We start from the raw sequence: 13,582 nt of genomic DNA, 5'->3' as shown, positions 1-13,582 counted from the left end.
AGCAAGTATTACTGTGATATGTCAGTGTTCTCATGTGATGTGATTGTTTCTGAGCTGCCCCGTGCGTGCTGATTGGATTGTTTCAACCACAGTATCATCACGACTTCCCTATTCACGCACTTGCTTATGTGTTTGTGACATGTTTGTTACATGTAAGGTTGTTTTTTCTGCTAATGTCATGGTTGAGAGGCATTCCTGTTATGTGGTGGTGCGGTGACTTCAATGATTTGTTGCTGCACAATCAGGATTGATCTAAGCTATGTTCAATGATGTGGTGAGGTGATTCTAGCAGGGCAGGCAAGATGCATTTTGGACCTTCAGCCGTCTTGCTATGTTCTACTGATGCATCTCTTGACCAAAATTTCCCTTGCAGATCTTGGTTGCAAGCCTGACCTTTTCTTGTCTGTAGGTTCATCCTCTCCGTAGGTGTCGTCTTCTCCACTGCTAGGTCGGGTGGTCCTCCTATTACTTAATTCAATCCCAGGGCAAGATTCAACTCCCCTTCTAAAGTTATTTGATCTTCAGGAAATAATTCCATGCTGTTGGCATCCTCTGTTTGAACATTTAGCTTTGCTTTTCTTGCTTGTACCATTGCCTACATCTCAACACACCGGTCCATTTCACTGAGGAGGTTCCATTTGCTCCGCGTAATTAAAACTAGGTAGTAGCCCTCCTTGATCTTGATCATCTAATGTTTTACTTCTGTTAAAGTCCATGTGGTTGTGGACTGTTGGAAGATTGTATATTTTTGTAATGTAGTATGTGAACTGTTGGAGTTTATTTGTGGTTTATATTATCTTGTGTTTATATTATCTTGTAAAGAAAGGAGTGCTAAAAAGAATTTTAAAGGAGTCTAGCAAATGTATGAAAGAAATAAAAAAGAAATATAAAACAGTAATAGAATAGTGTGCAAATATAGGGTCCATGCCTTATCTTGTGTTTATATTATATTGTAAAAAAAGGAGTGTTAAAAAGAATTTTAAAGGAGTCTAGCAAATGTATGAAAGAAATAAAAAATACAGAACAATAATAAAATAGTGTGCAAATATAGGTTCCATGCCTTATCTTGGCGTTTGTATTATCTTGTAAAAGAAGGAGTGTTAAAAAGAATTCTAAAGGAGTCTAGCAAATGTATGAAAGAAATAAAAAAAATAAACATAGAACAGTAATAAAATAGTGTGCAAATATAGGGTCCATGCCTTATCTTGTGTTTATGTTATCTTGTAAAAAAAGGAGGGTTAAAAAGAATTTTAAAGGATTCTACCAAATGTATGAAAGAAATATAGAAGAGTAATAAAATAGTGCACTAGTAGAAAAGAGGGCTTTGGTCCAGGCCGGGTTAGCCCATTAGTCCCGATTCAGGCATTAGTCCCGGTTCGTGAGCCCAGGGGCCACGTGGGCCATTTGTCCCGGTTCGTCTGGACCTTTTAGTCCCGGTTGGTGCCACGAACCGGGACTAAAGGGTGCGACGCCCATTAGTACCGATTTGTGGCACCAACCGGTACTAAAGGTTAGACCTATAGTCCCGGTTCGAGCCACCAGCCGGTACTAATGGGGTTTGAGGCATTAGTACCGGTTCATGGCACAAACCGGTTCTAAAGGTCCCATTTTCAAACTCTACCCCCCCCCCGGTGGATCGCCTTTTCAGTTTTAAAAAATTAAAAGAAAATGATCAAAATGTCAAAAAAATAAAAGAAAATAAGTTTCCCATGTGATATGTGGTCTAGTTGTTGGGAAAATTTGAAATGTGAATTTCGACTTTATTTGCAAAATCTCTCTAGAATTTAGTAAAATGGGCATAACTTTTGCATACTAACTCGGATGAAAAAGATTTTTATATGAAAAATCATTTGCTCGAGCTGCCTCCGTCCTCCTCTTGTATTCGGTTGCCTCCTCCCTGGTTACAAGATATCTTCTTTTTGGCTGGTAATCAAAAAGGGCAGGAGCAGGGAGAGTAACATGGACAGCGCGACGTCTGTCAAAGATTAGTCGATACTGGAGGAATTGTTCATTTTTCTCAAGAAAATGATGACTGACTATAGCATTATAATCTAAATAAGCGGGAGGCAACTCCCTATCACCCTCACGTGGAGGTATACCAAGATAATTAGCAACACGGGTCGCATAAATCCCTCCAAACAAATATCCAAATAAACCATTATTTTGCAACTTACGTGCAACAATTGCCCCCAAGTTGTAATCTTTATTACCTAATACAGCACTCTTGAGAACACAAAGATCAGGAACACACATGTGACACGCTTCATCCTTACCGTTAATGCATCTACCAATGAAAAGAGCAAAATAATATATAGCAGGAAAATGAATGCTCCCTATGGTAGCTTGTGCTATTTCTCTAGATTCTCCCACAGTGATACTAGCAAGAAAGTCTTTATATTCAGATTTACGGGGTTCGTTTACACTACCCCACTGTGAGAGTTTGCAAGCAGTAGTAAAATCTTCTAGGTCCATGGTATATGATTGATCATAAATATCAAACATGACACTCTGAGAATTATGCGAAGATGTAAATTTAAAGCTTCTCACGAATGAATCAATCAAATAGTAGTACCGAGGACACTTATCTTGCATAAAATCCTCAATATAGGCATTACGCACATATGCATCAAATTCATCCTTGATTCCTTTGACCATAAACTCTTCTGACGGCCATTCACAAGGCCGCACGTCAGCTTCCCTTGGTGGTTCATCGCCCTGCTCACGCATTGTGAGCCTGGGTCCTTGCTTTCTTGAAGAACCACCTTGGTATATTTTCCTGGACATATTTCTTCCTCTGAAAATTTTCTGAAATTTTTAGTAACTCAAAATAAAAGTGAATCAAACTCAACAAAACTGATAACAACTACTCCCACCAGTGCCTAGAGCCTATATCATGCATTAGAATTACTTGGGAACTCATAAATTTGACATGCAAGCTCAAGAACAGGGTCACCTAGGCAGCAAAAATTTGCAATGAATAAAGCACTAGAACAAAAACTAATTGGACCATTAGAGGAGTCACATACCAAAGAACAATCCCCCAAAGCAGTTTTGTGAATGGAGCTTTGAGCAAGGAGATCGAAAATGGCAGCAAAGTGAGCTAGAACTCATGCTTGAGCTGGATGGTGATTTTTTGGGAGGAAGATGAAGTGTGTGGGTGCAGGAATAAGTGGAGGGGGGCCATCGTGCACTACAAGAAATATGTCAACTAGTGACCTTCTGTCAGTGACCCTGGAAGAATTGGTCATAGATCTATGACCATCTGAGACCAATTGGTCAAAAGCTGTTCGGGGGGCTCCAAACCCTAAACCATTGCGACCATTTTGGTCAGAAATGTCGTAATTTCCTTACACGAAATGGTCACAAAGCAAACAGTGCAGGTCCGCTGCCTTATTTCTAGTTGTTAACGACCAATATAGATGGTCATAGCCTTGTAGATTGTGGTGGGTTGTGATGACTAGGCGCCATCTCATCAGTTTTGCCTATGTGTCATGTCCATGTGTCAATTTTTGCCCTAGGTTGTGAAGCAACCTATATTTCTGTTATTCCAAAAATTCCCAAAAAATTCTCATAAATTGTTTGGATCATATCTTCATCAAATATGTCAAAAACCTTCCTTGCCTAGTTCAAAAATAACTCAACAATATTCATTTTCCTATTCTGTTCAGAGCAGCACTTTGTGAAGGAAGTGTTATTTATATATTCTTGATTTCCCTAAAAATTTGTGAAGATGGTCTTCTTAGTAACTGATCATCCTCAGCCAAAACTCATGCCCATTAGCCATGTGCATTTCCCGTACCGCAAATCAAACACTTGGCTGCTTATTCATGTTTGAGCATCGATCGGTCTCCTCGTGAGAATCTTATGTTATAATGTTCTTCCTAGCATCTACCTGGGGAGTGAACAACCCACTAGACATGCCTAGGCTGCCCAGAACGCATGGCAACGCCACGGTCACGCGGTGACCACGCGACGGGCATGCGAGCTTATGCGCTCTAGAGTTGGGGCCCTCAGCCACCGTCCAAACCTCGATGTCTCGCCATCAAACCATGTATTTCTGATTAAATAGATACTTATTTACCTAAAAATTATTTTTTGAAAAAATAAAGAGCAAACTATGAGGCACCTGCAGTTCAAATTTGACCCGCTTCCAACTGAATCAGCAGGAATTTGTCTTTTTCACCAGAGGTGGATTAAAACTTTTGACACCCAACCATTTTGTCAATTGTGCATTAAATATGACCTAGTATTTAATAAAATTGATTAGGTCCAATTTTGCAACACATATATGGTAGATCCTTCACAATAAAAAACTCATTTCAGGCACTCGGAAAATGGAAAATGGTTTTTTTTGTCCAAAGAAAATGAAAACTTCCTTAGGCAACATTGATTGCCATTCCAATATGCACCCTTTTGCACAATATTAGATCATTTGAACAAACTATGCCATGAATGTGGCCATAAGATTGATCATTTGGCTTGAAAGCCATGAATCTTCACACTTGATAGCTCATTTCTGAGAACACTTTTTTAAAATAATTACCATATTACAAGTTTATTATTTTTACTGGAAACTTGGTCACATATAATGACACAATGCGAAGGTTTTCCAATTTTTTGATTTGTTCTGAATTTTTTATGCCCGTTTCAAAATGCGGTCAAAACGGCGGGCTTGACCGTTCCTATCTAGCGGTTGAATCTTGGAATTTTTTTGGTGTTTCTCTGATTAAATAGATACTTATGTACCTATAAATGATTTTTGGAAAAAATAAATAGCAAACTATGAGGCAACTTCAGTGCAAATTTGACCCGCTTCCAACTGAATCAACGAGAATTTGTCTTTTTCACCAGAGGTGGATCAAAACTTTTTTTCACCTGAAACTTATTTTTGTGTGTTTCTAATAGATGTTCCAGAAATTTTATGAAAATATTCACCTTTCAAAATATTCACAACTCAAAAAGTGTTCGTGTCTTCAAAAGATGGGAAGACACTGGCCGGAAAATATCCCAAGCTTTTCTGAATTCTCTCTCCCCCTCTCTCCGAAAAAACAGGCTAGTAGAAAGAAAGAAAGAAGATGTGGCCCCATCCAAGCCCAGCCCAGCACAGCCCAAATGAACGAGTATGATGGAAGAGGCCGGTCCGGAGACAGGACCCGAGTCCGACCCGAGGCGGGTCCTGGGTTAGGGCTCGCCTGGACATATATACGCCAGCCGCGGCGCCTCAACCCCTTTAGTTCCAAGATCCAGCGAGAGACGAAGAGAAATCCCCAATCCACCAAACCCTAACCCACCAGGAGAGATCGGCGAGAGAGACCCGGCGATGGCGGTTGAGGAGATGCAGTTTGCCATGCCGATGGCCGCCGGCTACGAGGGATTTCACTTCACCCCGTTCCAGGCGGAGAAGGAGCAGGCGGAGTTGTTCGTCGGGGCCACCAGGGCGGAGCCGGCGGAGGACGAGGCCTTCGTCAGGGTCAGGGCGAAGACGGAGGCGGAGGCGGAGGCGGCGATCCTCAAGGCCAAGGCGGAGGCAGAGAAGGTGGCGGCGATCTTCAAGGCCAGGGCGGAGAAGGAGCCCAAGGCGGATGTGGAGGAGGAGGCTTTCGTCGTCAAGGCCAAGGAGGAGAAGGAGGAGGCGTTCGTCGTCAAGGCCAAGTCCAAGGCGAATGACCCGGCGTTCATGGCGCTGGCGGGACAGAGGGGCCCTGGTATGGCGGAGGCGGACGAGATGGACTACATGTCGGACGAGACGGACTACGGCTCGGACGAAGACATTGACGTGACCTACGCCAAGATGTGTGAGCGGTTCGAGCTGCGCAGGCGGGTGAGGCATGCTCACATGCCCTGGCTCAAGTTCCAGTCCGCTGCCTCCCTCCTCAAGATGCAGGAGGATAACAAGGGACGGCAGGAGGAGGTTTCCGTGGTCGTCTGAGAAGCACAGAGACAAAGGAGGTCACCGATGCCAGTATCTATAATCCATCCATGTAGCTATCTATCTATATTTGTAGCTGAACCGTATGTAGTGATCCATCCCCACCGTTATGTATGCTCTCATGATCAAGTTAGGCACCGATGAACCAATGTTATGTGCCACTGATAAATTATCTAATGTTATCAATCCTCGTGTGTTATATGTTATCAGCTCGTGTTACCATTTGAGCTCCTTGTTACTCAAGCAAGTATGTTACTGTGATATGTCAGTGTTCTCATGCGATGTGATTGTTTCTGAGCTGTCCCGTGTGTGCTGATTGGGTTGTTTTAACCACAGTATCATCATGACTTCCCTATTCACTCCCTTGCTTATGTGGTAGTGACATCTTTGTTACATTTAAGGTTGTTTTTTCAGCTAATGTCATGGTTGAGAGCCATTCCTGTTATGTGGTGGTGCGGTGAGTATTTGTTGCTGCAGAATCAGGATCGATCTAAGCTATGTTCAATGATGTGGTGAGGTGATTCTAGCAGGGCAGGCAAGATGCATTTTGGACCTTCAGCCGCCTTGCTATGTTCTACTGATGCATCTCTTGACCAAAATTTCCCTTGCAGATCTTGGTTGCAAGCCTGACCTTTTCTTGTCTGTAGGTTCATCCTCTCCGCAGGCGTCTTCTTCTCCACTGCTAGGTCGGGTGGTCCTCCTATTACTTAATTCAATCCCAGGGCAAGATTCAACTTCCCTTTTAACGTTATTTGGTCTTCAGTCAATAATTCCATGCCGTTGCATCCTCTGTTTGAACATTTAGCTTTGCTTTTGCTGCTTGTACCATTGCCTACGTCTCAACACAGCGGCTCATTTCACTGAGGAGGTTCCATTTGCTCTGCGTAATTAAAACCAGTGACAATTACAGTTCTACCTAAACTGATTATTAACTTCTTAGTTTATACATGAAATTGTGATCTATTGGAATTTCATTCACCGGATGATATTTATTCCCCATTTTAACTGTTGACAATCTATCTGCATTTCCCCTGAAAAAGTTTTTGTCTCATCACAGGTCTTATGATGATATGGACGGTAGAAACGCTGGTGACATTTTGTAGGCTTTCGTAGTAAATTGATCCTTTATCAAGTTCATGCATTCTCCACACTTCACTGAATGGTCATAAAACTTACTCCCTCCGTAAACTAATATAAGAGCGTTTAGAATACTAAAATAGTGATCTAAACGCTCTTATATTAGTTTACAGAGGGAGTACATTCTTTATTTATTTTGTAGTTAATCCTCTTGTAGTTAATCATTGCTGGTGCCTAGCGGTGCATCTTTCTGAGATGTTTCAGAGTATCATTGCTGGTGCTTATATGGCAGGGCTATGGGTTTTTGTCATGTTGAGTAGTAGGCAAGCTATGGAAACAACTAAATTTCCTTTGGCCCTTTAGGCGGAGGGATACAGGCGCTCCTCTCAGGCTATTTGCAGCTCGAGTTGTCTCTTGCTGGTTGACTGGTGCGTGATGGTCGGCGTGTGCTGTTCTGCTGGTCTCAATTGTGCTTCTGTTGCCGTGAAGTTAGTGTTTACTGTGCATGGCACGGAAGTGTCATGCTATGTTTTCTTGTTGCCCGCATGCTATTTGGTTTGTGTGGTTAGTTTTGTGTGCTCACTGATTTAGCTAATGTTGTCTGCTGGTGATTAACGGAGGGCAGTGCTGATGCTGGCCATCGTGTCGCTCTTTGCCTGTTGTTGCCCATTTGCCTGCTAGATGCATTGTTGTTGCTTTGCTATAGATATATGAATATATCATTTCCTGCTTTGGGCTGGACATAATTGATATCTAGCAACTTTTTTATTTTGTGAAGAACCACATAACAAAACAAGGAGGTTCAGTTTCATATTCTCATTATCATTTCTCATTTCTCATGATCTATTGATAATAGTCTGCAAGAAATGAAAGTTTATACAGATATGATCAAAGCTAAGGATGAACTACTCTGAAGTTATAGCTGTACAATTTGTTGCTGTCTATGGTGCAGTATGCTTGCTTCTTTTGATCGCTCAGAGCTGAAGGTTCATCTTTACTTGAAATATTTTTTCCCTTGGTATGGGTGTTCTATGGTGAAAAAACTACTTACCACTTTTGCATTCTTTTGAAGTTAGTGCCTGAAATAAGGGAGTTAGTAAATGATTTTTATGCAAGGTCGTAGATGTTACTCCTTCCCTGTGCCTATGAGTCAGCCTGCCTATATGGTTCTGCGTCTGCCTGAATGATGGTGTGGTGATACTTAGGGCTCTATTTTTTCTTCTGTGTCTCCGTTTCCCTTATTTTTCTTCTCTTTCTAGGATTAAATCTTTAACCGTTTTTGGTCGCAGGTAATATGGAAAGCATAGACCGATGAGGTGTTGAGCAGTGCTGATGCGAATCTCACAGGTGTCTTTCTGGTCCATGCAAGCGGCTCCTTGCTGCTGCTATTTAGAACGTGTCTATTTGTTTGAATTTAATATTTTTGAAGATGCCACTTTGTCGGACATACAATGTTGATTCTTATCCTGCAATCTCATTGTATTCCTGTTTCTGAACCTCCGGGTCTGGGGTATTCTCAGTCTTATGGCGAGTGGTTCTGTTCTGGTTCTGTTTAGCAATACCAGTGTGAGCATGCTGTTTGTCTTCAGTATCAGCTTGAATGCTAATTAAATATTCACCGGAGGCAGCAATGAACAGAGATAACGGTTTTCAAAATAAATAAATAAATCCATAAGCTGCTGAAGATTGTCATTTTTCGAGAGGTACATTTGCTGCTTGATCATTGTAGTATTCTTGTTAGCATTCCCTCAATGCTAATATTGTGATCTTTAAGCTCAAATCATCCCTTTCAGTGATGCAAATATAATTTTGAAAAGCTGAAACTTATCTTTAGTAGTAGTCATGATCTTTCTATGGTCTTTTTGCAGGAAAGAGGGTTAGGCACTACAAAATCAGAGTGATTCTCCACGAGGGTGCAAAAGGGAAAAGAGAAGCATCGAAGTGTGCAGGACGGAACATGTCAAAAGGGAAAAGAGAAGCATCCGAGGGCGATCGGAGAAGGGACCAGCGATCTGCGACGTCATTTAGTGTTGAAGGTCTTGGACGCCAAGAACAATTCCTTCCTGCAACGATCTGAACTTGTGTTTAGCTCTATGATCTCCTAATCGCCCGCACACTCATCCGGATCTAGAGATCTCAGTGGCTGTAATAATACTCTGTCCCTAACTTGTGCAGTTGCTGAATGTTCTGAACTGTTACCTGAATCCTTGCTGCAACTCAGTTGACTAGTTACTATGATTTCCATGCTTGTGTCCCAACATAGAATTGTTAGAAGTGTGGCTGTAATCTGCTCCTTGGTTGTGTGTCCTAACATAGAATTGTTAGAAGTGTGGCTGTAATCTGCTCCTTGCTTGTGTCCTAGACTCCTAGTATCTCGTTGCTTGTGAAAGGTTTGTGATTATTGTTACGTCACTTTGTCTGTGATCCTCACAAGTGAAGATGGGCATCTCTGTTTATCATTAGCAAAAGTGAACTTTATTTAAAAGTTAAATGAAACTAAAACAATGAACATCTGTCCATCATATAAAAATGCAGTTACCAGGATCACACCACTGTAAGGATGAAAACAAAAATGATGAAAGCAAACATGAGTGATCTTCGGACGAATAACCAACCTACATATGTGTGTACAAGGATAGAACTAGCGTCATCCTCTTTCCAGCACAAAGTTATCAATGAAAGCTGTCTCAATCTAGTGACAGTGTAAGTGTGTAACCACTTCAAGTTACATAGTGGCGCCAAGTGATTCATACAGGCACTGGAATGATAGATATGGTTAGCAAGCAGTGCCATTGCTCGTACATTATATCTGAAAGAAAGAATGGTCCAGGAACTTGCACAAAGATGCTGTTGTTTCAGATAACTATTTATTATCTGCATATCATAATCACTTATGGTGCTGTTATCTACTCCCTCCGTTCCTAAATACTTGCCTTTCTAGACCTTTCAAATGACTACTACATACGGATGTATGTAGACACATTTTAGAGTGTAGATTTACTCATTTTGCTCCGTATGTAGTCACTTGTTGAAATACCTAGAAAGACAAGTATTTAGGAACGGAGGGAGTAGCTCGGTTTTCTTTTTCTTTCTGTGGTAGTGTAGTTGCTCGATAAATTTCAGTTAATGCGAGATGAAAACCAAATAACAGTTAATGCGATATGAATCGCACCCGTTAAAATCACCTCTATATGGCCCAGATCATGCCTGATTATGCAGCAATAAACATTAAACCAGCAGAATGAACTCACCACGATATAAGAGGAATGACCCATCAACTATGACATTATCCAAAAAAAGCTTTTAACCACACAAAAGATCTCATACCACATATAAATATTCTGGTTGAAACAATCCAACCAGCAGGCACAAGGCCTGACAAACACTCAATATGGAGCTCAAAATGATAAAAACCACCAACATAAGATAAATTATCAGTCATAAAAGAGCAGTGCCAAAGTCTCGACAGAAGAATCTCTACAGGCACAAGGGTCTCTACAAAAGAACCTCTATAGGCTCAGGGCATGACCAACACTCACTAAGGAGCTCAAAATGATAACACTACCGGTAGATATAGATAACATAAGATAAATTCTAATTCATGAAGCAGCGTCGCCAAAATCTTGATAAAATAACCTCTACTCTTGAAGCTTGGGTAGCGCCCTGAAATGCTCCGGCATTTCAAGAACCACATTTAGGATAACGGCGTGGAAATCCGTCAACATGTTTTCCAGCCTATCCACTAGGCCCTTATGCTGACTTCCGAGCCGAAGGAGGTATTGGCGGTTCTTGTTGCTGGAGGTCATTACCTTCAGCATTTCCCTTCTCTTATCAGCAATCAGATTGTTCTGGTAGAAGATAGCACGCTTAAGCAGATCGCCCAGCACAAGGCCGGTTGAGTGCTTATTTTTGTCAAACAGCCAAGTGGACTCCTCCTATACGAAAATAAACAAATTAGTGTTGAGTCTCCACAGGAAAGGTAGCTTCAGCACACAGACTTGATTATTCAAGATGCATCACTTTGCTAAACAGAAATCATAAACCACCAATAATGTTTGCACAGCTATTTCTTAACCAACAAATAGAAGCAAGTTGCAACATGCTAACAATGTGTACAAGTTGAGACATCAATTGCAGAAGAAGTAAAGGAATTAGACACCAAAACTTAGCTAAAACAGAACCACCACCATCATAGTACAAACAGACAATTCACCAATATCACAGGGCAGGAAATTAGACCACATGAACAATGACCAGAATTTACAAGAAGTAGAATATGATATCTGTCATGGCAAAAGGATTTTACAGTGTACATGGCTGCAGATTTTAAAGTATTATTACCACTGTTTGACTCGTATAACTAAACACATTGGAACCAAAAGGGGAAGACTTCACCCACAGAAATTGACCAATCACCAGTTACCCCCACAGATCTTCCTATCAGAAAGTGCACTCTTACTTCATCCACAGAAATTGAGCAAACCTACAACTCATGGAATCAGAGAACAAAACAGAAGCCATGAAGCCATCTTACCAGTTTGTTTGCCCCTTTTGGGATGGGAAAGCCTTTCTTGACTGGCTCATACCGACGGTCTTGGAAGGCTTTGAACTCGTCCTCGGGCGTATGGAGCCTCTGCCGAAACAGAGCTTACTAGCGCAATCGGCGGTGGGGGATCGACGCCCTCGAGCGCCTGCTGCTGCTCCTGGTGGTGGGCGGCGGCCATGGTTCGCTCCTTTGGATACTTAGGGATACCGCGGCGGCGGCGGCAGCGGATGCGGGTTCTTTGGGAGGAAGGCAGGGAGGGGGCGTCGCTTCTCCAAGGATGTCCTTCATATATTGTAGAATAATTGGGCCGGGCCTCCGGTTTAGAGGGAATTAGGCCATTAGCTAGGCTTGTTTACTGAAAAATGGAAAATTGTACTTTAGAGGAAGATGTTTACTAGAACTGAGAAAAGAAGGACATCACTAGATAACTTCTCTTTACTTGTAATTTAGTTGGAGATGTACCTGCGTGTATTGAACATTCGATTACCCCTAACAAAAAGTACATAGGCATTCGCTAGATCATCATTATTTAAAAGATTACTTGTATACAGAATTCATATTTACAAAGTGAAAATAAAAATGAAAAGGGGAACAAAAAATAATTTTTTATAAAAATGTTCATCGAACTACTAAAAATGTTCGAGTACATTCTAAAGGGTGATTGTGTATTTTAAAAATGTGTCCATGACTTAATAGAAACATATTATGCATTTTACCAGAATGTTTGCTACTCCCTGCATTCCAAAATGTAGTGCGCCCGTGCTTCCCGAGATTTAAGTTTGATGACCATAAATCTAACCAACAAGACCGACTACGGCGGGAGCAAAAATTATACCACTGACCGCATATTTTCGATACGAATTCAGTGGAATAATTTTTACTCCCGCCACAGTCGATCTCGTTGGTTAAATTTATGGTCAAACATAGATCCCGGGAAGTGCGGGCTACTAAATATTGTGTAAAATGGGACACGACATAATATAATTTGCAAGACAAATGGAAAATTTAGAACTTGGAATGTACACTTGTATGATTTAGCTCTGCTGCCGGACAGTGCCCTGGAGGCCGCACACGAGTCCGCTCCGACCCTTAATTTGGAGCCGGCTGCGCAGATCGAGGACGGGTGGCTGGACACCGCCTCGTGGGCTGCAACCTCTACGGCGATGGAGCCGAATACCGACCTTGTCCCTTGTGAAGCTCGTGACTCCGAGGTGCCAGACTCCTCGTCGGACTCGGAACCTCCCGCGCCCCTCCAATCGAATCCGATTTGGCGCCGATCATGGAGTTCACCGCTGCGGACATCTTTCAACACTCACCTTTCGGCGACATCCTGAATTCGCTAAGGTATCTCTCGTTATCAGGAGAGCCCTGGCCGGACTGCGGTCAGGACGGTTGGGATGCGGACGACGAAGAAATTCAAGGCCAACCCACCACCCACTTTGTAGCCACTGTCGACGATCTAACCGACATGCTAGACTTCGACTCCGAAGACATCGACGGTATGGACGACAATGCCGGAGACGACCAAGAACCAGCGCCCACTGGGCATTGGAAAGACACCTCAACTCACGACGTATACATGGTGGATACACCAAAAGGAAGCGATAACGAGGAACAACGGGACGCGGCGAAGGATAATTCGCCCGAAAAACAACCAAAACAGCGGCGCAAGCGCCGCCCGAAGTCCCGCCTCGATAACAACAACACCCATACTGACCCAGCTGTAGAGCAGGGCGAACTAGTGGACGACGAACATGCCACCAAGCAACCATCCGAACAGGATGAATTGGACGAGCAACCCATCCCCGGCGAAAACAACAGTCCAGACGATCTCACACCGGACACATCACCGGAGCATAAGAACCTTCACAAAAGGCTCGTCGCCACCGCAAGAAGTTTGAAGAAGCAGAAGCGGAAGCTCAAAACAACGGAAGACGTACTCAGAATGAGATGGAGCAAAGTACTCAAGACCGCAGATAAATACGGCGATATTTACCAAGCAAAGAGCTACCCGAAGCGCAAGCTGTTGC

The 13,582-nt window shown here is 42.5% G+C and overlaps 1 long non-coding RNA gene across 1 annotated transcript; it reads right to left on the bottom strand.

The window, feature by feature from the left end:
* Positions 1–10,307: 10,307 nt before the first annotated feature.
* LOC123159696 (uncharacterized) lies at positions 10,308–11,806 on the bottom strand. Its single transcript, XR_006479849.1, has 2 exons — positions 11,541–11,806; positions 10,308–10,941 (listed from the first exon to the last, which is right to left on the bottom strand). It is a non-coding gene; the product is annotated as an uncharacterized lncRNA (long non-coding RNA).
* Between the last annotated feature and the right edge of the window lie 1,776 nt (positions 11,807–13,582).

This window comes from Triticum aestivum, chromosome 7B (genome assembly GCF_018294505.1).
Source record: "Triticum aestivum cultivar Chinese Spring chromosome 7B, IWGSC CS RefSeq v2.1, whole genome shotgun sequence".
Taxonomy (NCBI): domain Eukaryota; kingdom Viridiplantae; phylum Streptophyta; class Magnoliopsida; order Poales; family Poaceae; genus Triticum; species Triticum aestivum.
Note: the sequence above shows the minus strand (reverse complement) of the source record. Positions and strands in the feature narration are given on the sequence as shown.